The sequence below is a fragment of the Otolemur garnettii genome, unplaced genomic scaffold (genome assembly GCF_000181295.1).
Source record: "Otolemur garnettii isolate 467f Iridium unplaced genomic scaffold, OtoGar3 scaffold00002, whole genome shotgun sequence".
Taxonomy (NCBI): Eukaryota; Metazoa; Chordata; class Mammalia; order Primates; family Galagidae; genus Otolemur; species Otolemur garnettii.
The window spans coordinates 13,589,766-13,610,839 of NW_003852397.1; positions in this window are offsets into that span (position 1 = coordinate 13,589,766).

Sequence of the window (21,074 nt, forward strand, 5' to 3'; positions counted from 1 at the left end):
TTTGGTTGCAGCCGTCATTGTTGTTTGGCGGGCCCGGGCTGGGGATTCGAACCCGCCACCTTAGGTGTATGTGGCTGGCGCGTTAGCAGCTTGAGCCACAGGCGCCGAGCCAAATGGTACAAATTTTGATGTTGACTTCTATAAACCTTTAGAAAAATACTTAAAGAAGAGGGAAACATTTCTCTTTGGTGGTATTTCTAACACCATATGTTCTAGTTTGAAATACCATATTTCAGGTTCATAAGGAATAACAATACATATAAATGACCAAAATATACCAGGCAATAAATCTTTGAGTGCTTCTCTTGGACTAGATTGTTTTCTGGAGAAATTTTTATTTCATAACATAGAAGCTGACCCCTTCAGTGAATGGCTCTGTCTTCCAGTTCTTGGAATTAAGACTGTAACATCCCATAAGATTACAGTAGTATTTTAAGACATTCAATATTCAGTGGTTGAAAAGCAAACTTTTTTTTCAGCTAAGGTTTGCAAATTCTTAATTTCTGTGATTTTTTGGTCTACAAAGTTCTGCCAACAAATATATTCAATCAACACTATTAATAAAATCAGCAAAAATAAATGAAGTTCATTTTGAGTTCATATTCATTCATTCAAAACATTTTTATTGCATTTCTGCTACATGCTAGATACTGTTCTAATAACAGTCAACCACCAAACTATTCTGACCTTAGATTCTTGTAGGGGAGACAGACAAAATTAAATATGTTCCTATATGTATGGGTCATTATGAAAGTTTTGAGATATACAAAAAAATCAAGAAACATAAAATCTACATGGACAGAAATAAATGAAGCCCTCCCAGAAACACTAATAAGTTGGAGCTTATATGGGAGAATCAGAAAGGATGTTGAGAATTGTGTCTCTTAGAAGTGAAATAATGGGCCAGAATCAAATTTGTCTCAAAATTCTGCAATGACCTACATATATCTCAGCATCCAGAATAGTGACTGGTATATAATAGGTTTTTGCAAAAAACATTTTTATTAAAGTAAAATTTATATATATAATGGTAGGCAGAGTAATGGTTCCCCAAAGTCATCTATGTCTTAATTCCCAGAACCTATTATTATTATTTTTAAAGGGGTTTTGGTGTAAGGAATAAAGAGGCTTGACACAGAGTCTGTGCTGGGAAACTGAGGAGCTCAGGGGTGAGTCCTCTCAAGCAAACCTTGGGTCCGCATTTATTATCATGAAACAGGAAGAAGTAGATTAAAGCTGCTTATTAGACATCAGCACCAAGAGGGCGGATGTGAAGAAGATCAGATAGAATGTCTCTACCTTGTTTTTGCATAATCACAGACCTTGAACATGACCTTCACCTCCATTGTCAGCAGCCCTTTGGAATCTGGAGACTCTTTGCCATAACCACTAGGCCTGGTATTGCCACACCTCACATATATGTTCTCTCTTGCAGGTCAGTTTTCTGACCTCCTGCACGTACACAACTCACATGCCATTCTTGTGACTCTTTAGATCTCTCAAGCAGAAGGTGAGCCTATACTCAAGGTCAGGGATCAATTTTCCTTTCATCTCCTCCCTCCCCCTTTTTTGAAAGAGACAGAGTCTCACTTTGTCACCCTCGGTAGAGTGCTTTGGCGTCACAGCTCGGAGCAACCTCTAGCTCTTGGGCTTAGGCAATTCTCTTGCCTCAGCCTCCCAAGTAGCTGGGACTACAGGTGCCTGCCACAATACCTGGCTATTTTTTTGTTGCAGTTTGGCTGGGATTGGGTTTGATCCTACCACCCTTGGTATATGGGTCTATTCACTGAGCTACAGGTGCTGCCCCCCCCCTTTTTTAGTGAACATAAGCAAACAATTCATCTTTTTTTTCTGTTATTGGGTCAGATGACACATCCACTGTCTGAACAATATAATGATGATAAAGAGGATCAGGAGAGCACCAAAAACATATTCTTAAATTTAACTCTGAAAACTAATGAGAAGGAGATAACCATTGAAAATTTGTTTCCAAAGAGTTAAAAACAGAGTATTGACTAGCCTTTTGGATGGCAATAGCCTGTTTGTGTAATTGGTTAGATAAGTCAGCTGTATGTTGAGCCATAGTGTCGTTGAAAGCACTATATAAGTGATTATTTTATTTTATTTTATTTTTTATTAAATCATAGCTGTGTACATCAATGCAATCATGGGGTACAATGTGCTGGTTTTATATACAATTTGAAATGTTTTCATCAAACTGGTTAACATAGCCTTCACAGCATTTTCTTAGGTATTGTGTTAAGACATTTATATACTACACCTAGTTAATTTCACAAGTACCCTTGTAAGATGCACCGTAGGTGTGGTCCCACCAATTACTCTCCCTCCACCCACCCTCCCCCCTGCTCCTTCTCCCCTTTCTCCTTCTTCTTGGGCTATAATTGGGTTATAACTTTCATAAGAAAGCTATAAATTGGTTTCATAGCAAGACTGAGTACATTGGATCCTTTGTCTTCCATTCTTGAGATACTTTGCTAAGAACAATATGTTCCAGCTCTATCCATGTAAACATGTAAGAGGTAAAGTCTCCATCTTTCTTTAAGGGTGCATAATATTCCAGGGTGTACATATACCACAATTTATTGATCCATTCATGGGTCGATGGGCACTTGGCCTTCTTCCATGACTCAGCAATCATGAATTGGGCTGCAATAAATATTCTGGTACATATATCGTTGTTATAATGTGATTTTTGGTCTTCTGGATATATACCTAGTAGAGGAATTGTAGGATCGAATGGCAGGTCAATTTTTAGATCTCTAAGTGTTCTCCAAACATCTTTACAAAAGGAATGTATTAGTTTGCATTCCCACCAGCAATGTAGAAGTGTTTCCTTTTCTCCACATCCACGCCAGCATCTCTGGTTTTGGGATTTTGTGATGTGGGCTAATCTTACTGGAGTTACATGATATTTCAAAGTAGTTTTGATTTGCATTTCTCTGATGATTCAGGATGATGAGCACTTTTTCATATGTCTGTAGGCTGTATGCCTGTCTTCTTCAGAGAAGTTCTCTTCAAGTCCCTTGCCCACCTTGAGATGGGATCACTTGTTCTTTTTTTGCTAATACGTCTGAGTTCTCTGTGGATTCTGGTTATTAAACTTTTGTCAGAGACATAACCTGCGAATATATTCTCCCATTCTGCATAACCTGCAAATATCTTCTCCCCTTCTGAGGGCTGTCTGCTTGTTTTACTTACTGTGTTCTTGGCTGTGCAGAAGCTTTTTCGTTTGAAGCTTTTTCCACTGAAGAGCAGTCCTTCTTTGCAGAGCTTGTTTATTACCAAGCCATTCAATGGCAGCCTTGAGGGCATCAAGTCTTTGCATGACTTGATTGTTAATCCTAGCTTGTTTTATGAGCTCTTGTATGTTACCAGCCATCATAGTACCAACAAAATAGGCGGTTTGAACAGATTCAGTTAAGGCAGCTGTAGCCACTGATGCAGAAGCAAGTAAAACAACAGCAGAAACTACGAAAGCAATACGGCTCACAAAGAACCTTTTTGGTCTTAATTTCTTTAACACATCAGTTAAAATATGTAAAGTGGAATCTGCTTGCCAGGGTTGTTCAAGATGAACTGAAGCCCAGGCATCCACTTTTCTTTTCATAATGAATAGTGGTGATGTTCAAAGTAGTAGCATTGTGATGGGAAAAGCAAGTACTTAACCAAGCAGTAGAGAATGAGAGGAGAGAAGAAGAAATTGTGTAAAGAAATGAAAAAGGAGCTGATAAGAATACATATGAGCTAGTGACACATGTGAGGATTTCGTAGGAGAGAGAAGTTGTTAAACTTACTGTACACATGCCTGTAGCAGTGGTATGGATAATACCGGGTTTTAAAATTTGGGGAAAATAGGGGAGGGTAACTTGCCAGAGTTTAGAATAACAAGGGGAACATTGATTGTTCTGACGGGCTTGAAGCACAGGACCTGAAAGGGACATGTCATTCCAGGCAGGTTTGTTTTGAGTCCATTCTGCAAACTTCAGTGGTTTACCTCCTGCAGTTAAATGGTCATAGGGCCTCAGTTTAGAAGGTAAACTTGTTGGGTGAGATTAGCTCCGTGAGGTTGTACATGGCAAGGGTCCCAGCGAGCATTATTAGGAGGAGAGGAGGAGTCAGAAAGTGCATACAGTGAGGTAAATTTGCCACAGGTTGACTACCATAAAGTTAAGAGGGTGTGAATATAGAAGGAGTATTCACGACAGTCACATTGTGAGGTTTAGTGGAATAATCTAAGTAAAATTAAGGTACAACCATAGCACAGGGTTGGAATGAATGGAGGGAAAAGCACATAGGAGTTTTATCAATAAAGAAAGAGACATCGGGGTAATACAGCCAGTCACTCTGGTTCAGTAAGGGTTGCCCTGGGGATATAAAAAGACCTCCAGTCCAAGTGGTGTCTTTACTGGAAAGGGTGGCTCCAAATCTCCCCCAAATGCAGGCTGGACTAAAGCTGGTTCTATTATGTGATCCCAAAAGATGTGTTCTGCTTTAGTGGCAGAGAAAAAACACAATAAAAGGGAAAGCACACCTCGGTGGAGTTGTGAGTTACTACTGTCAGGCAAGCCAGAAACTTGTTTTCAGGTGTTGGAGGAGCACAGAGCTATCTTGTAAGAGTCAATATCTTGAAATAATTTCTTCAGTGATCTCCATGTCATTGGGGGCGCCTCTTGTGTTTCGGGCAGGAGTACTTGTCAATTCTGTTGAAGGCTTATCTTTTGAAAGGGCTCCTGGATTGGCTGTGGTTTGAAGCCGTCCTTCCAGCTCATGTTTGGCTCTTTTCATGGTAACCACACAGGTCTGGCTGGTGTGAACACACACACATATTCCCCTCACCAAGTCAAGACTGAATAAGGTCCTTCTCATGGAATGAAGTCTAAGGATCACATGAACACTCATTGGTCCTTTGGCCATGTTGGCTTGCAGGCATTTTGAAAGTGCCATTGAAATGCTGAAAAATTATCAGGATTCTGATTGAAAAGATTAATAGTTATAAGGGCTTTGTTGATGATACTTCTGGGGTGAGAGATATGGAGGTCATATTCCCCTTTTTGTTTGGTTCTTTTTTGTTTGCTTCTGTGCTTTTTCTGTTTATCAGCCTCAGGCAAGGCTCTAACTCGCTGACCCTGGTTTGCGGGGCCGGCATGCTAACCACTGAGCAGCATCAGCCAGCTGTCTGGCTGAATTTGGGTGTTGGTTTGAACCAGGAACTGGCTGACATCACTCTCGGTTTGGTTCGGGGGCCTGGGACTCACACCCCTCTGGGAGTTTCCTGACTTATTTAAAGGTTAACTATTGGCATGATATTTGGAGCGGCACTGATTGGGCCAATACAAGCCTTTGCCTCATCAAGGGTGTGGTTTATTGGGCGGCTTGCTAAGTTTTAATGACTTCGTTTTCTGGACTGGGCAACTTTTTGCAAAATGATCATTAGCTTTGCATTGAATGCATTGTGTCTTTTGTCAAGTTTGTAAGGCAGTGGCTAGAATGCCAGCCTTATGGGCTTCTGTGCCAGTATTTTGACAGGCCAATATGAACTTTCCTATATCCTTAGTATCTTTATAGTCAGTAATGCAGTTTTGCAATCTTGGTTTGCATTTTCAGAGGCTAATTGTAGAAGTGTGAAAGCTGTAGCGGCATTGTCCCCTGGTTTAGAGAGGGCTGACTATAAGCGATCTATAAACTTATCATATGGCTCCTGCGCCCCTTGTAGGAATGGGAGTAATGAGCCATGAGAAGAGTGGGTATCTGATAATTTATGCCCACGCCTCATAACGTGATCTGGGTGCATTGTTGAAATGCATAGTGGTCCATGTACGCCTGCAGGTGGGGCTGTACATACTCACCTTCTCCCATGAGCATGTCTATGGCCATAGGAATGCCATTATTTAGGTTTTCAATAACCTGTGAGCACACCCATCTCTGTACTCTGACCTCCAAATGGCCAATTCTGCTGGAGTAGGTAGTGTTTTGACTAAACCAAACCAATCATAGGGAATCAACTCTTACCTGTTTCCAATTCTCATAAGTAAGCCCATGGTAAAGGAGCTTGGAGTTCCTGATTCATGAATACTTTTCCTCAGTTCTTTAAAGACTGAGTAAGGTAAATGTTCAAATTCCATGTGGTTGTTTTTTATAATGCTGGGCAGGTGATGCAGTCTCCCTGTGCTAATCTTTGTTTCAAGCACTCTTGAAAAAAGGATTTATAGTTATTACAATAAAGCTCCTAGTAGGAGCTGAAGTTGCCAAAAGGGCTAATTCTTGGGGCCTTGGCAGAGGAGGAAATTCATTGTCCATTTGATTGGGAGGAATGGGTTCTGGCTCCACCGTAGGTCCTGGAGGGCAGGGGTGATATTGACCTGCTGAGGTGGGGGTACTCCTAACATTTCCTGCATGGTATTTTCTATTCTTGAACTTTCTTCCTTTGTGTCAGAAATGTGCAAAGGTACAAGAGCAGCCCTAATAAGACTCCATGCCGTGAGGGTGGAGATAGGAATTTTCCAACCTTTGGTGGTGTGTAGTTCAAGTACATGGCCAACCTGTTCTCACAGAGCTAAGTCTAAGGTTCCTTCATCTGGGAAACAAGGGCAATGTTGTTGTACTGTCAGCAAAAGTGAAACCAAGGCTTTTTCATCAGCAGCTTTTAGCAATTGTTTGAGAATAGCAACGTATAAATGTTGCTCTCTTGAAAGGGCTGGTCCTGTGTGTAAGAGCCTCTGACATAAATGCAGTGAAAGGGAAATCCCCGGTTCTGCAGGTATTTCTGGGCTTCTTCCTTTAGCCAATGGATTTCAACATTGTCCCTGAAATCGCTTTTCCTGTCACGTCAGTCTTGTCACATCGGACTGGTCATGCCGAGGTCACCAAGTGAAGGGGTTCAAGGTCAACAGATGATGGAGATGAGGAATGAAGAGGCTTGATGCAGAGTCTGTGCCAGGGACTGAGAAACTCAGGGAGGAGTCCTCTGGAGCAAACCTCTGATGCATATTTATTTTTTTATTTTTTTAATTTTTTTGAGATAGAGCCTCAAGCTGTCCCTCTGGGTAGAGTGCCATGGCCTCACTGCTCACAGCAACCTCCAACTCCTGGGCTCAAGCGAGTCTCCTGCCTCCACCTCCCAAGTAGCTGGGACCACAGGTGCCTGCCAAACGTCCAGCTATTTTTTTGGTTGCAGCTGTCATTGTTGTTTGGCAACTGGGCTGGATTTGAACCTGCTACCTTAGGTGTATGTGGCTGGAGCCTTAGGCACTTGAGCCACAGGCACTGAGCCAAGATCCATATTTATTATCATAAAACAGGAAGAAGTAGATAAAAGCTGCTTATCAGACATCAGCACAGACTGGGAGGATGTGGAGAAGATCAGATAGAATGTTTCCACCCTGATCATGACTTTTGCTTCCAGCATCAAGAGACCTTTGGAACCCAGAGAATCTTTGCTGCCACACTTCACATCTACATTCTCGCTTGGGGGTCAGTTTTCTGCCCTCCTGCATGGACACAACTCACATGCCATTCTCGTGACTCTTCAGGTCTCTCAAGCAGAGAGCAAGCCTATGCTCAAGGTCATGGAACAATTTTCCCTACAATTTTCAATATTTGAAATACTTGAAAAGGGTGATTAAGCTTACAGATAGATAAAGGAATAGAATAAAATAAGGAATTTTTCACATAGCAAGATCCTGTCTCTACATAGAATAAGAAAAATTGATGTACACTTTTAGTCCTAGCTACTGAGGAAGTGGGAGGATCGCTTGATCCCGGAAGTTGGAGGTTGCAGTGAGCTGTGGTTGTACCTCTTTACTCAAACCTGGGTGATACAGCAAGAATCCTTTTTAAAAAAAAAAAAAAACACAAAGGAAGAATTTTTCCTGGATTATCTGGTTAGGCCCTGCTGTGATTTAAATGTTTGTAACCTCCCAAACTTATGTTGAAATTTACTTGCAGTTATAGTATTAGTAAGACAGGAGACCTCTAAGAGGTGATTAGGCCATCAGGGCTCACTCTTTCAAATGGATTAATTCCATTATTGCAGGAGTGGGTTTTCTATGAAAGGACAAGTTTGGCCTCCTATTGCCTCTCGCCGCCTCTCTCTTTGTCCTTCTGCCATGGAATCATGCAGCACGAAGGGCCCTTGTCAGATGCTGGCCTCTCAACCCTAGACTTCCCAGAACCATGAGCCCATAAGTTTCTGTTCATCATAAATTACTCAGTCTGGGAGAGAGGTAGAGTAAGATGGATGATTATAACCCTCCAACAGTCATCCCCATGTAGAAACACCAAACTTAACAACAATCCATGCAAGAAAGAACCAAAAAAAATCAGATGAGCAATTACTGTACCTGGTTTTTAACATAGTTTCAAAGAAAGAGGTATTGAAGAGGACAGGAAAGCCAAGTCTTAATACATTTTTAAGCCTAAATGAATGAATTTGACTTTGTGTTCCTAATGTTCACTATAATGCCCAGCACAGTTGGTACTTAATAAATGTTTGTTTGAGCAGAAACTCTGTACCTATTAATTAATCATTTCCTATTCCTCTCAGTCTTTGGTAACTTCCAATGTAATAATTTTTCCTTGCCTAGATAATTTCATTTAAGTGGAATCATACAGCATTTGTCCTTTTGTGTCTGGATTCACATAGCATAATGTTCTCAAAGTTAATCTGTGTTGTAGCATATGTCCCAAGTTCATGGCTGAATAGTGTTTCACTATTTGTGAAACACTAGATTTTGTTCATACCTTTATCTGTTGATGGACACTCGAGTTGTTTTCATTTTTTGTCTACCATGAATAATGCTACTATGAACACTGGTGTACATGTAAAAAAATAAATCAATGTTTGTTGGGTACATTTCTAAGATTTAAATGGAAATCTACCCTCAAATTCCAGGATTAGTCCACTATAAATGTAGAAGACAAAAAAGCAGGAGCACAGTAACAGTTACTTTGTACTTCATGAAAACAAAAAGGAATGTTTCAATTTCCAGAATAGTATATCAGAAAACTCCATAAAGGAGATTGAAAATGCAAAGCAGATTACCATATAGGTAAAGAGTAAATTCACATTTAGAGTGGACTAGGCTGGGAAGAAATAGTCATGCTGTGGAGATCAGAAGAAATAAATACCCACAATTTTCTGTGGATGTAAAAAAAAAAGGGAGGGGGGGAGTAAGAAAATTTGTCTTGAAAACAGGTTCATATCTATTTTGATTATGGATGTCATCACCAGCTTAAAAGAGGGTAGCCTTCTCACCTTTTCAGCGATTTCCTGAGCGGTTTTTGTGGTTTAAGGAAAAGCCAAGCTGGGAAATCTTTCTGCATATGGATCCCGCAGGATCACTTTGTGTGTCCCCAGCTAGGATGCATTGACAACACTGCATTTAGTCTTCCGTGGTGGCTTTGCCACCTCTAAGAGCACGGTGACACCTTGCTTTATGCTAACAGAATATAATGTCTATTGCTACAAATCTCAAAAAGGACAATGCTTCTACTATTTTTCTTTTCAAACTGGAACTCCCAGAGACCATCCATTAAGGGAGTTAGTTGTGATTTACAGTCAGGGCTTAGATGTCCACTTTTTTCCATTAACTCCTTTGCTCCTTTTTCCTGCACATTCCATGTAGACAAAAATGTCTGTTCTTGTTTCCTAGAGAAATGAAGAGGCAGAAGAGTTAAAAATTGCTAATAAATCATGTGACCTTCTGTTTTACTGACAAGCAGAGTAGAATTATGTGGATCTCCCTAGATGCCTGAGTCCTGACTCTCCTTCCTCCTTCAGAGAATTAACTTGATTCAAGACTCTGGAAGCAAGAAGATGAATAAGATATTAATAAGATTGATTTATGCAAAGTAAGCTGCAGCGATGAATATATTGTGCATTATGCAAACCAGAAGCAAGGTACTTCAGAACCGTAGTCATTTGAAATCTTAATTACAATGGTTATATATTGAAGTACACAACAATGACAATGTCCCATATTAAACATTTTACCTCAGAGCTATCAAATAAAAATTATAGTTGAAAAAGAAATTTTAAAAATGCAATTAAAAAATCATAACACCTACATTGTTAGGAACATAGATGTATTTTTTGATTTAACTAATGTGACAAGATGATGAGTGATAGAAGACAGCTGAGCACATGTGACAGGTGTCTTTCTACTCCATGACATACCTTATAGGCCTAATCAGGATAGAACCTTTACTATCATAATGCAGTTCACATCCTGTGGGGGAATGAGGCAGGGCAGACATTAATGCACAGCTGTTAGCCTTTGTGTAATAAACATGGAGCAAAACGCTGTTGCTTTTTGTGAAACAGCACTAAAATTCTCTATAATAATAGTAATGATAATAATCCCCTACATTTTCTTGGTGATTGTCAGTTTCCGAAGTGTGTTATGATTTAGAATCACAGTGGCTATAAGTTTTTCCCTGCCATGTACATTTTAGGCACTTTCCTGAATGCATTATGTGAACTTTATTGAATTGATCCTTATAACAATTCTATGAGATAGCTATTCCCCACCCCCACCCTCACCCCATTTTCTACATGAGAAAACTGAGCTTTGAGAGATTAATTTAACTAAGGTCGTATAACTAGTACAAAGAGAACTATGAAACACCACTGAGGAAGGAAATCACACATGGCACGAGCAAATGGAAAAATAGTTTTTGCTCCTGAATTGATAGCATCCACATTGTTAAAATGTTTACACTACCCATAATGATTTACAGATTCAATGCAATCTGCATCAAAACACTAATGGCATATTTCACAGGTCCAGAAAAAGTAATTCTGTGGAACCAGAAAAGAGCCTGAATGGCTAAAACAATCCTAAGCAAAAAGAGCAAAGCTGGTGCTGTATCACATTATCAGACTTCAAACTGTACTACAAGGATATAGTAATTAAAACAGCATGGTATTGGTACAAAAACAGGGACATGGATCAATGGAACAGAATACAGAACCTAGATATAAAACCATCTACCTACAGCCAACTGATCTTTGACAAAGCAGACAAAAACTTACACAGGGATAAGAGTCCCATTCAATAAATAGTGCCAGGAAAATTGAATAGCCATATGCAGAAGAGGGAAACAGGACCCTTACCTCTCACCACTCAAAAAATTAACATAAAATGGATAAAAGATTTAAACATAAGGGATCAAAACATAAGAATTTTAGAAGAAAATGTAGGGGAAACTCTTCTAAATATTAGTGTAGGCAAAGAATTAACATCTCTATGGCAATTACAGCAACAACAGAATAAATAAATGAGACTCGGTTAAATTTGAAAGCTTCTGCACGGCTAAGGAAATAATCAGCAGAGCAAATATACAGCCTACAGAATGGGAGAAAATATTCACAACTTACACATCCCATGAAGGACTAATATCTAGAATCTACAAAAGAACTCAAATTATCAAGAAAAAACTAGAAACAAATATCCCCATTTAAAAGTGGGCAAAAAACATAAACAGAAGATTTTCATAAGAAGATAGACAAATAATCAAAAACACATGAAAAAATGGTCAACATCAATAATTGTCAGGGAAATACAAATTAAAAGTACAATGAGATACTCCCGTTAGGATGACTTTTATTAAAGGGTCTGAGAACAAAAGATGCTGATGTGAATGCAGAGAAAAAGGAACACTTATACACTGTTGGTACAAATTAGTACAACCCCTATGGAAAACAGGGTGGAAACTTTTCAAAGAACTAAAAACAGGATTACCATTTAATCCAGCAATCTCACAATGAGGTACCCAAAGGATCAAAGGAAAAGAAGTCATCAAAAAGACACCTGTACTCAAATGTTTATTGAAGCATAATTCACAATCTCAAAGATGTGGAATCGGCCCAAGTACTCATCAATTCAAGAGTGGATTAACAAAATGTGGTATATGTATACCATGGAGTACTACTCAACCATAAAAATGACGAATTAAAGCCTTTTGCAACAATTTGGAAGGAGTTGGAGGACATTATCCTAAGCGAAATATCTCAAGAATGGAAAAACCAATATCACATGAACTCTCTAACAAATTGGAACTAACCAATGGTTACACAAATGCACAGAGGGGAGTAAAAGTCATTGAGAGTCAAGCAAGGAGTAGGGGGAATTGAGGAGGTGAGGAAAGGTAAAAACTGAGAGTGAACTAATAGAGTCAACATTGTTAAAATGTCTATAGTAAATACTATTTGAGAGATGGGCACATTTATAGTCTTGACTCAAGCCACGTAACAAAGACCTTTCAAAGTCAATTAAAAAAAAAAACAGATGGAAAACAATGAGAACAGCAAAGTCAATGGCTATATACTATTTCATACTGACCCCATTTGATGTTCACAACAAATACATTCTAATGTTAAATGAGCATAGGCAGTACTTAGCCTGTTCCCAGAGTGTTACAGACTATTATGATTTGAAAAATAATATATTTACCTAAAGAGAAAAAAAATGAAAAAAGTTATTACTTGGCTAAAAATTTTCCCTTCATTTGCTTATGTTGTATTATCCCCCAAATCTTCTACACTCCGTGTACATCACGTCAGACAGAGTCTACCATTCATGATTTTCATCAACCTGGAAAATCCTCCTGGCTACCCCGTCATGAACTAAGCTGTGTTCAATAGGAGACTGTGTTTTCCAAGCCAAATATTACTCTGTGTCTGTGTGTGTACAACTATTCCATCCAAGCAGACCCATGTTTAACAAGATCACATACCAAAGGAGCAGTTTTTCTCTGGCAACAGTGGTAGCTCTTGTACCCTTCCTCAGATTTTTCTGAGTCACGCCAGGATATTATTCATAGTCATTCATTCATTCAACAAATAACAAATGAGCCTATGACCCTATGACAGGCCTCATACTATTAATAGAAATACAGATACACTCCTTGACCCTCATAGAGCTTAACATGTTAACCCTATTAACAGATAAACTCCTTGACCCTCATGGAGCTTATAGACCAGCTAGGAAAATAGGTATTACCCATTACAATGTAATGTGAAGAGAAGGTTTTGAAAATGGCAACAAAGCATAAATCAGAGACCAGCATAAAACAAACCAGTTTTTGTAGGGAGCCTGGCTTTCCAACTTCTCATGTTTCCAAGCCTTGGTAAAGAGCACAAGTTAGTATAACAGCCTGTGTGTTGCAGTTTACATTTCATTCTCCAGGCATCACTCACTCATCTTCACTGGCTCTTCACCCTCCTCCATTTAATCTTACCTGATTGGTGCATTTGATTAAGCTTCTCTGTGGGACTTCTGTCCACAGGAAATATCTGCTCTTGTCTACTCCTCCTGCTGTTAAGTTATCCCAGGCTGCCTCAGCCCTCTGTAAATGTCTGTGGATATCAGCTGTGCCTGAGACTGGGTGGGCCTATGTAATTCTGGGCTATGTGTGTCTAATTCTGGGGCGTAATATTAGAAACACAGGGTTGCTAAACATTTAAGCCACATTTTTCCAGATGAGCTTAAGGAATAATAAAGTTGATATTTTGACCCCTTATTTTTAATGTATCTTTTCTCAAATGCCTCAGAAAGCCATTTGGATGGGAGAGAGACAGGTGTAAATTATTGAGTCCACTTATATCCCTACTGTAAACATAGAAAGCACAGATTATAACAAGTATCTTTAAAACATTTCTACTTTGGAGGAGGACTAAGAAACATAGAATTATTCTTATAATCCAATTGTCAACATGATTACCAGCTGTTATTTTGTTTCCTACAGAAATGTCATCTGGATAAATGTAGTGCTGGTATAAAAAGTCAGGAAATTGTCTGGTGTTCAGTTATTAGTATCTAATTCCTTTTTGACCTTTATCACAATACATACATAATAACTAATTAAATTTAGTTAGCAGCTCTTTATGAATGAGTTTTCCTTGCTATATATAATATTAGGCTGTGGAGATTTATTTTACTTTTTTTCATAATATAACATATATTTAGAAAAGCTTACAAAATATAAATGTCTATAAAGTCTCAACTCAGAGATACAGGCCCACCAAAAGATCTAGATTTAATCACAAGATTATAGAATAAGCTCTCTCTTTCACACCTTATCCTAACACCAGTGAGCTTCTGTATAATAATAATGGGTTATAGCTAAAAGAGATGTGTCTCTATATCTCTGGGCTGTGACTTTTCCAAGTATTTATCCTTGCCGCAGCTCCCTATGTCCTTCTTTTGCTGTAGTATTCCAATGTGTTTTCTAGAAGCCCTGATCCCTGTGTACTATGTTTCCCCACCCCAGCACAAGTCCACTCAAAAAATATTTGTTACTAGGGACATGAGTTAGTGCTGAGAAAAAAAGTTGATGTTACAGGAGAAAGTAGGGATAATATCTGAATGATGTCCTTGATTAGGAGATAGAGAATGTGATCCAATTTATAAGTGGAGAAATTGGCCTTAGATCATAGCTTGCACAGTTGATCATAGAAGCTATGACAGGAAGAAAATATGTTGGCCCAGATGCAAAGTAGGTTGGTTGATTTGGCTTCACAAGGGACTAAAACTAGGGAAGTACTGAAAAGCCAAGATAGCTCCTCTCTCTCCTGTTTATCTCTTTTGCTTGCTTCTTTCTCTAGTCATTCTGAAGTCTGATATGCATTACCCAAGCACGCATCTCCTTTGCTGAGATATAGAGTTCTTGGTCTGGAGTTGCTGGTCCCACCTCCCCATTTTGTCTCCAGCTGTCCTCAGGAATTTCTTGCCCTTCAGGACCTTTCCATGTTTCCCATGGGTTGAGACAGGGATGGGTCTTCTGTCAGGGAACACAAGATAGTAGAAAAGATTGTTGTCTACCCTGATCTCAGCCCTTTCAGTGTAGTAACTATGAGCCAGGGGGACACTTTCTACCTGCTGGGTAACTGACACTCTCATCAGAGACATAAAAATCTGATTCTTGTACTATCTGCATGGAATTTTGTCATTTCCTTATGGTTCTAAGAAGTGTCTCATCCTCATTTGATTTCTGGGCTATTAAAATTCTTTCACTCTTCAGTTTAAGAGCTTAGAGTTGCTGTGTCTCAATTATAAATGTCTAAAAGATAGCACTATATGATTTTCCTATCTGAGGTTAGGTGTATACCACTATCTCAATTACTCATAGAAAATAATTATGAAGACCAACTCTCTGACAAGTATATGAGTAGGTTAGCATGAAATTAGGGGGGAAATTATTTCAATTTCTGGTGTGTGTGTGTGCAGGGTACACAAGTAAACAAATATACAAAGTTAATCTATACATTTCATTCTTCAAAATATTAAATTAAAATTTTATTAAATATTAAATAAAATAATAATAAATATTAAATTTTATTCTTCAAAATATAGCTATGCTTAAGTGAATTTAGGATTTGATTTTGGAATTAAGAACTCAAGAATAGGGTCATTATAGTTTAAATTATCGGTGCATAGTTGAAATTATCATAGTTTAAACTCTTGGTGCATCTTCTCTTATTAATATTGATTACCTTAATCAAGAATCTTTATAGCTGATTATTTACTGCAATTCTACATTGCAGGGGATGAACCACAGCCTTATAAATATGTGATGTAGCTCTTTATCTTTAACGTCTGGTTCTTTTACTATATCCCAAAAGGTCTTTCTAAAACTAGTCTTTCACTATACTTAATAATTTACTGCATGTTTTCAAATAGCTAGAAGAGAAGATATTGGATGTTCCCAGTACAAACAAATGAAGAATATTTGAGGGGATGAATATGCTAATTATCCTGATTTGATCAGTACACATTGCATATATACATTGAAATATAACTGTGGACCAAAATGGCAGACTAGAAGCAAAGCAAACTATCATCACTATTCCCCACAGAAAATAAGAAACAAATGTACAGTACTGATATTATCATTGGCAATAGCCCAGGAATCAAATGAGGATAAGACACGTCTTAGAACCACAAGGAAGTGACAAAATTCCATGCAGATGGTACAAGAATCAGATTTTTGTGTCTCTGATGAGAGTGTCAGTTACCCAGCATGCAGAAAGTGTCCCCCTGGCTCATGGTTACTACATTGAAAGGACTGAGAACAGGGTAGACAACAATCTTTTCCACCATCTTGTGTTCCCTGACAGAAGACCCATCCCTGTCTCAACCCATGGGAAACATGGAAAGGTCCTGAAGGGCAAGAAATTCCTGAGGACAACTGGAGACTAAGTGGGGAGGTGGGACCAGCATCTCCAGACCAAGAATTCTGAATCTCAGCAAAGGAGATGCCAAATTAGCTTAGCTTTTCAGCAGCACATCACAGTAAGAGATATGGTCTACAGGTTCTCTGGACACAAACCCCTAGCCATCCTTCTGACACTGCTGGGATATCCTTCTTGGAAAGTCCCCCACATGGGAGGGGCAGCATTCTGAAGTTTGCTAGAGGTGAGAAAAACCTGAGCACAAGGCACCATCTAGTGCTGAAAAGGAGGCAGTAACCCAGCACAAAAATATGCTCAATAGATGTATTGCAAAGAAATCTCTAAGCAAACATACCAAATAAAAATCAAAACAAATCAGACATAGATTAGAATAAATAGCTAGTCCTTCAATGCAAAGACTTAGAGGCACATAATGTGAAACAACATCACACAGGTAGCCATGACTTCCCCAAATAGACAAAGCAAGTAGCAGTGACTAAGCCTAATGAGAAGCGTAACAAGCTTCCTAAGAATTCATATCAGCAGTTTTAAGAAAACTCCGTGATCTCCAAAATAGCAAAGAAAAACAACTCAGAAATTTATCAGAAAGACTAAAAAATTTTAAGAAACAAACAAAAATCCTAGAACTGAGAAATGTATTTGTTGAACTGAAAAATTCATTAGAGGCTCTCAAAAAGGAGAATGGATAATGAAGAGGAAAGAATCAGTGAGCTCAAAGATAGGTTATTGGAAAATCTATGATCAGGAAAGAAAATGAAAAGAAATGAAGAAAGTCTACAACATATAGACTATTTCTTCAAAAGAGCAGATCTAAGAATTATTGATATTCAAGAGGGAGCTAAGCAAGATCAAGGGGCAGAAAGCTTATTCAGAGAAATAGTAAAATGAAACTTTCCAAAATTTGATAAAGATATAAATACCCAGTCTTTCAATAATCACGCAATTAATGATCTTTAAAAATTTTGTAGCACTCCTAAGATCCTCTCATAGCACAACAGCATCCCATGGCATACCAGTTGAAAATCACTGATCCAGAGGATCAACTGAAACTGTGGACCTCCATGCTGCAAACCAATATTTAAGTGCTCTCCAACAAAAAGAAGGCATAACAAAATCATGAAAGGCTTAGTTAACTTTAAATTTAACAGTTTCATTTTTTGAAATTATTAAGTATATACAGAGTAGTTAGGCTTTTACAAAATAAGGTACATTTTTTAAGTATATCCAATTGAAGTTTTTAAAACATAGCCTTATTTGATTGCAGCTAAATTAATGTGGGCTTCCAACACGAAAAGTTTCCCCACCTCTGATTTAGACATTTGGAACATGGTTTAAAACTATTACCAAAATAAGTCAGTCTCTTTGGCAAAAAGCAGAAGTGCATGGAATAGTAAAATGTTATAGTAAAAAATTCTATTTTGGATTTATTAATATTAATGTTTCTTTAATTATTAAGTATTAGAATTTAGCAACTAACCCAGGAAGAAATATACCTTAAATTCAGAAAAGTACCTTCATTGGTAAGACCCCTAAATGTGAACAAAAATGGGGTAATAGCAAACTATTTTTTGTCAGTACGCTTTATTAGAATATGTGGCTTCCAATTGTACTCTAGCATCTGTGTTTCCCTTCTTTAATTACAGAAACCCCAGTTTCTATCTAGGCACAGGCAATAGGAATAAAGGCTTCATTTTTCTCCATTCTTGCAGCTACAAGTGACAATAATTCAAGTTCTATATAAAATGTAGGGAAGTTTCCTTAAAAGGAATATTTGTCCCATTCTTCACACACAGCCTTTTCCCCTACTGGCTGGAATTTGGACCAGATAGCTAAGTAGGCATTAGAAAGCTACAAATTAAGGATGCAGAGCTACAAAATACCTGGTGCTTGGGTCCCTAACACCTCTGAATGTTCACATTTGCCCCAGACTGCTTCGTCCCTGTATCAGTTATCTACTGCCACAGTAATATTGAGTAAGATATGTTCATAGCAATAAATATTTCTTTTTCATACATATGTGGTATTCAGCTGATCTGAAGCTTCTGGGGATCACATGAGAGTTGCTTGATCTAGGTTGGATTCATACGGGGCAACTGGTATTACTCAGCTCTGTTCCATGTGTCTTTTATCCTCCAGGAGATCAGCTGGTCACATCCTTCTCACAGTAATGACAGAGGCACAAAAGAGCAAGCACAAACATGTAAGATTCTCTAGGGTTTAGGCTGTGACTAGAATACCAGCACTTTCTTACTCATTCTATTGGCCACAGCAAGGCTGTAGCAGATTCCAATAGATTTTATCTTTTTAGTAAAAGAAACTTAAATTTACCTAACAAGGGAAAGAGGTGTGAAATAGGTGCTATTTTTGCAATCTTTCACATTCTCAGACTTCTTTTATGTAAGATACAAATATCTTTTAGATTACAATATGTTGTGATTTAGTTGTGTTTTTGTTTTATGTAGCTGACCCTAATCCTAATTGATTTATTGAGCTCCCATTGGAACTACTATGATTTGGCTCATTTAGCTCCCATTCCAATTCTTTTTTAACTTGATTTTTAGAACTATAAATACTTAAAAGCTAAAAATCAACATTTTCATGCTCCCTAGCACTCAAGGTACTGTAAGCAAACTATCTTTCAGCATGCTAACTCACCCAGACTTAATTTGGGAGTAACAGTGAGCAACATGGGGTGGTGGCTGTGCACAAAAAGAATGTACTTCCTGGCAGAAATGATGGCAGAGGTGCCCATGTGAAGTGATAGTGAATGAAGTTTCTGACTTGGTGTCACAAGTATTGGGTTAGGGAGTGCAGTTGTGTTCCACCATTTGGGTCCAGTGGTGTCTTTTGGCTTTTCTCCTGGCTGCTCTGCTCCTGGTTGTGTATTTAAATCCATACTTGAACACTCTAAGATATTTTGTTAATTACATAATATTTTTAGAGTTATTTATTTATTTATTTTTTGAGACAGAGACTTACTTTGTCACCCTCGGTAGAGTGCCGTGGTGTCACAACTCACAGGAACCTCAAACTCTTGGGCTTAAGAGGTCCTCTTCCCTCAGACTCCCAAGAGGCTGGGACTACAGGCACCCACCACAACAGCTGGCTATTTTTAGAGATGAGGTCTCACTGTGGCTCAGGCTGGTCTCAAACTCCTGAGCTCAGGCAATCCACTGGCCTTGACCTCCCAGAGTGTTAGGATTATAGGCGTGAGCCACTGCATCTGGCCCTTATATAATATTTTTAAAAAGATTTTATTCTTCATAAATCAACTAGAAGGGATTCTGTTGTCTACAATTATTTTTGGAAACAACCAAAGATCTGAACATCATAGTCACATGGCACTTAATGACTAAGGTATGTTCTGAGAAATATATTGTTGAGTGATTTCATTGTTGTTCAAACATTGAAGGGTATTTGATACAAACCTAGATAGTATAGCCTACTGCATACCTAGGCTATATGATATAGCCCATTGCTCTGAGGTGAGCAACATAGTGTACTACAATGTTACATCCATCATAGTATAATAGCATTAGGTGGCAGAAAAATTTCAACTCCATTATAATATTGTGGGACCAATATTATATATGCAGTCCTTCATTGACCAAAATAATATGTGGCTAATGACTGTATATTAGTATCATATTTGCTGGGGTACCATTTCTATGAATCTTTAATTAAAATGTTGTGGGAATTTATTTTTGTTTTAGGATAAATGTAGTAAGCCTTCATAAATTGGCATGTTTTAAAACAGATCCTTGATTTTTATTTACTCTAAAATATTTCTTTGGCTAGCAAAAGAAAAAATGACATCACAAAATGGAATATGACTAAATCATGAAGAAGTGAGATTATTAATATTCAAATGTGTTTTATGTTAGTTCTTCTCTCTATTCATACAGCATAAGGATCAAAGTTTGTTTTAATGATGTTTCTTTCATCTACATACCCTTTGTACAACCTTAAACAGATTTTTATACTACGCAGAATACTGATAAACAGGAAAGTATTGGAAATAGTGCTTTAATGGTGAGTGATTGTTTTTTGATATGGATAAAAGTTTTTACACAAGTAAAATAAGCCGATTGATAAACATTTTTGTACTTTGACATGAATGGGTATAAACTTGCAGGTAAAATGTAGTTATCACAAAAATAAACACAGATTTACACATATAAGCTTATATCAGGGTTTTCCCACTTCTGTACTATTGACATTTTGTCTGTACTGTGTGGGCCTGTCCTGTGCATTGTTAGATATTTAGGAGCATCCTTGGCCTCTGCACACTAGATGCCAATAGTTTAAAAGCTTCCCAAGTTGTGACATCAAAAAAGTGTCTCCAGACACTGGCAAATGTACCATGTGAGGTAAAATCACCAACGTTGAAAATGATTGACACATAAAACAGGGAAGCAATTTCTAATGAAGCATCATTTAACAATATTTTTTGATATCTTAAAGAACTATGTTTTAACATATGAACTATATACCGTAGATAGCAGATCTTGATACCATATCAAAGGCTTGTAATGAACTGGGTACATCTTTCTGCTTTTTACTCTATTGCATTAGATACAAGGTTGGTTTTCTTTATATCAGATCTATATAAGCAAGTTGTCAACTTGATAAAGACAAATAAGCTATGTATGTCTATGATAAAAAAAATAACTAGAGGTGCATAGCAATTACCTATGATTCACTTTTGAGCTTTTGGTATTTTTGTTTTAATTCCTGGGGAAACTCTTTAACAGCTGGAATCTGGTTGAGGAGATAGAATGAAAAATTATTTTCTTCTTTTCTCAGAAGCTGAAAAGAAAAGCGGTTGTTTACCTGAGTTGCATTCTTAAAACATGCAGTG